At 37.5% G+C, this 4,279-nt stretch overlaps 1 long non-coding RNA gene across 2 annotated transcripts; it reads left to right on the top strand.

The window, feature by feature from the left end:
- Nucleotides 1–3,538, top strand: LOC113705276 (uncharacterized). Of its 2 annotated transcripts, XR_011820580.1 has the most exons (3): nucleotides 1–1,214; nucleotides 1,328–1,777; nucleotides 3,065–3,538. It is a non-coding gene; the product is annotated as an uncharacterized lncRNA (long non-coding RNA). The 2 variants fall into 2 exon arrangements; XR_003451843.2 differs by lacking the exon at nucleotides 1–1,214 and having other exon boundaries at nucleotides 1,221–1,777.
- The last annotated feature ends 741 nt before the right edge of the window (nucleotides 3,539–4,279 follow it).

Below are 4,279 nucleotides of genomic sequence, written 5' to 3'. Positions count from 1 at the left end.
CGAAAATATACCAAAGGTTCTTACAGTTCTATAAATCAAAGTTCACCGCCCCACTTCCTCTAAGCATACTGTTCTGCACATAACAGCACACGAGCACTGACATCTCTCTCAGCCTTTTCTCCGTTTCTACTTCCCTGTTACACCTGCACACGAGCACCTGGAACTTCCCCTCTCCGTCGGAAAATGGGAAATAAGCTTACCATACTAGAAAACAGGACTTGGTTCAACATAGAAATCAAGATGTGGGTGGATGGCTGTAGGCCTGATAGGTTCAGGAAAATTGTTAGGATCAAACCAGGCGGATCTATAAGAGTAAAGGCCTCAACTTTCAATACTGATGATGATCCGGGCGGCCCTGAATGTGTCATGCTACTGGTTTTTGCAAATGGAAGTTGGACAGGAAAATACCTTCTTCCTCAGGACTTGTTCGCTTGGGCGGCAGTCTTCTGCGACAGTAACCGACACGGTCAAGTCATTCTTCGAGCCAGAAGAGCAAACTTCAACCTCTTCAGGCTCAAGTACTTCCTCTGTAAAGTTGACGTCTGATCTCAGGCTGCTTTTGATACATTAAATGCTCTCCCCCTCCTCCCAAAAGTGTGTGTGCAATTTTTTTCTTGTGGGAACACAACAACTCATGTTGTGATCAAATTACCTTTGTCTTGGTTTACTATTATTCTCCAAAAAATTTTTACGCTTTTTTCAATCAAGTGGTTTTTTTGTATACTTTTTTTTTTTTTTACAAAAATTTCAAAAAATAGCAATCGAAATATTTGTACTGATATGTTTGGTGTTTAAAAAACTTCATTTAAATTAGTTTTTTTCAAAGTGTTTTTGAAATATTTTAATGTAATAATGCATATAAAAAAATTTTATTGTAAGTATTTTTTTTTATGTTTTTGAAATATATTTTGAGATAATTTTTAAAATTAAAATATTTTTATAATATTTTTTAAAAAATAATTATCATCCACAATCACCCACCGCCAGGTCCGCCACTATTTCCACCAATCACCACCATCACCCACCACCGCCATCAGCCCCTTGCCCTTCCTCCTCTCCCTCGATCTTATCTCGACAAGATCGAGGCCTCTGATCTCCAAATCGCGACCAGAAAGTTATGATCAGAGGTCTCGATCTACGGGGTGGAGGGGGAAGGAGGAGGAGGAGGAGGACGGGATGGTGGCGATGATGGGTGGTGGTGATGTTGGTAAGAGGTAAAAATGTTGTAAATTTTATTTTTAAAATTTTTTATATATATTTGTGAGTTGTTTTTGATATATTGTATGAATTGCTTGTGTATTACTATAGTATTATATTTGAAAAACAGGTCAATCCAAACCAAACGGAGAGGTTCACAAGTTTGATCATAAGTCGAGAAGGTTAACAATGCTTCATGTGCATCGTTTGACATTATTATCACAGCCATGTACTACTGAACTAGTACTAATTATTTAATTTCAAATAATAGCGGTGGATCATACATAATCTGCTACTTGTAAATTTGACTTATCATTGTTTTTTGGTTATGATTGGTATTAATTTACTACGCAGTGATGTCAAATTATGCATGCTGATAGCTTTTCGGCAGATCGGATGGGCGTAGTAGCTTTTTTTTTTTTTTTTGTGGGTGTAATAGTATGATCTGTGAAACTCAATTAACTTATTTTATTTACCTTGAAGGTTTTGATGTGCTTAAATACACTACTTTTCTAACAGATGTTTTGCGTTCCTTCCTGCAAAATACGGGGGACTAGGAATGGCTGAAGAGGAGATTTAGGTATGGTATCACTAATTATGCCAATCTTTCTTAATTTCTGTTGCTCTCCGGTTTGAGCTTTTCCCCTCCGCTCTTCCCCTCTCCCTCCTCCGCCACCCTCCCCCTCTCTGCTCTGCGATCTGGGACCAGACCGCGACCAGATCGCAGCCCCCTCCCCCTTCCCCTTTGCAATTTGGTCGCGTGACCAGATCGCACCTAGCAGGAGGGGGAGGGTGGCGGGGGAGCGAGAGGGGAGGAGAGAGGGTGAGGATGAGGAACTCAAAAATTTTTTTTGAGGTTACCGGCGCCGGAATAGGTGACCGGTGCGGGGAGAGGTGGTGGCTGGTGTGGTGGGTTGGGCGAGGGAGGAAGAAAAGTTTTTGGGAAATTTTTTGTGTATAGATTTTTGAAGTGTGTAGATAAAAAACTTTGGGAAGTTTTTTGGGGTTCTGTAGTAAAAGTTGTTAAAAAATTAGTAGCTAAAAAACTTGATAAAAAACTAGGGTGCCAAACAGGCCCTTCATCATTAGATACGTAAAACATAATTCGAATTTAAATTTGAAACTCAAATTTTACGTATGTGTCGTATATTCAACCGTAGTAGTGCGGTATATGACATTTACTCTTAATAAAAATGGGAGTGTAAATAACATTTACTTAGTAAATAGGAAGTGGCTAGCTTGTTTTGCTCTGAATCATTTAACAAGTGACACGGGAAGTGGGTAGCTTTTGGATAAGAAATTAGGGGAAAAAATGGTTTAATCTCTTTATTTATTTGTGCACCTTGTTTTCTTTCTTTTTTTTTTTTCATTGTTTTTGTTTTTTTCATACTATCTAAGAGAATCTTATATACTTGTGAAATCATTCCTTTTTGAACTACTGGTCTCTATTCAAACCCTTTTTTAACTTCCCAGTTGCTACCTGGTCTGAGTTTCAAAACACTAATTTATAGAACATATTTTTCCTGTTGTTGATGTTTTGTATGGAGTGAGATATACGGATCATGAATAAACAATGGGGATCTTTCTCTATATCTAATTGGAATGTTTGGTAGTGGTGCTATGTAGTGTCTTTGTTTTAAACTCAATGTGTACCATATGTTTATGTGCCAATTAAAAACATCAATATCTTTTTAAGTGTTATTTGAAGCTAGCTATGGCGTGGATTAAAAGGATGAATATATTTTTCTAGAAAGAGTTTTTATTTGCTTTAACCGTGTGTCTAGTCTTACAAATCACTTTTAATGGCTTTTAAAGTTTGCAGCTTGATTCAGATTGATTCCAATTTTGTATCTGATGATCCTTGCAGGTCTCCAGGAAAACACTTGACCGTTTAAGGCTGTGGATGGTTTATTGAGAGAATTGCTGGAATGTGTGTAGAATTAAAATTGAATTCTACAAAAAATTTTACTCGAAATTCTGTAAAATCCAATTTTGTTGCCACACAAACTCCAAGTCTCTCCAAAAACCAGAAACAGCAGCAAACGTTCTATATATATCTTTCGTGCTAGTGAGGTGATGGATGCCAGCACGCACACCTGTTTCAGAGACTAGGGAAGGCTGGCCGTGCATTCCCACCTCAAGTTTATTAGTATTGCTGCTTTGTGTACTTTTGATCGTGGATTTTGATACAATAATCATGTGGAATGAAATTCATGAACTTTCCAGTTTATTAGCGTGTGTTTAGCAAAGGCATTATGTAAAGCAACGGAATCTTGAGTGTGTTTGAAGTTGTATGACATTCATGCATTCTACTGCATTGCACTTATCAGTTTTTTTTGAAGTGTTCTGATCACTCAAATATATAGTTTCCTTTAAGCTCTCTTAAATATTTCTCATGCCTGGGATTTGTGTATTGCAGTTAACTACTACATGATTGGAGCTGACAATTTCTACTGCTTCATATTTCAACTTTCTGCAGTCTTTCTTCCAAAAAAAAAAGCAGTTTCTGTAAATCAAAAGCAACTTATGGTGATCCTTAGATATCTCGGGAAGACGTACAGAAGATATCCACAGTAGAAATACATGGTTAAGTGACACTGAAAATGGTTCAAGTTTACACCAATTTCCCTTGCTGTTGTTCTCTACTGGCACTTGAGCGTTACCCAGTACCTACTGTCAACCAAAAACTCCTCGAGATGACTACCAAAAGCAACTAAATTTGACACGCTGAAATGCGTAGAACATGGAAGGGAGTGTAGAATCCAACTTGGCATGGGCTGAAAAATCTGGGGTCTCCTTTCTAATACAGGAAGTCTAGTCTCTTCGAGAATTTGTTGATTCCTGAATTCTGTTTGTCTAGTTCTCTGCTTAACAACTTATAAAAAGATTACTATCAAAGGTTCAGTAAGATGGTCAATGATATTCTGACAATAAAAGAGCTAAAACTCCAAAGAAGTATAGAAATGTATACAGAAAAGGAAAAAAAGACTTGCCACAACCATAAAGAAGAGAGAACTGCAAACTCATCTAAGATAACCACAACACTCTCAAGTCTCGAGATAAGTGTATCTTTGTTATCTTC

The sequence above is a fragment of the Coffea arabica genome, chromosome 8c (assembly GCF_036785885.1).
Source record: "Coffea arabica cultivar ET-39 chromosome 8c, Coffea Arabica ET-39 HiFi, whole genome shotgun sequence".
Lineage (NCBI taxonomy): Eukaryota > Viridiplantae > Streptophyta > Magnoliopsida > Gentianales > Rubiaceae > Coffea > Coffea arabica.
This window is presented reverse-complemented; position numbering and strand designations above follow the sequence as displayed.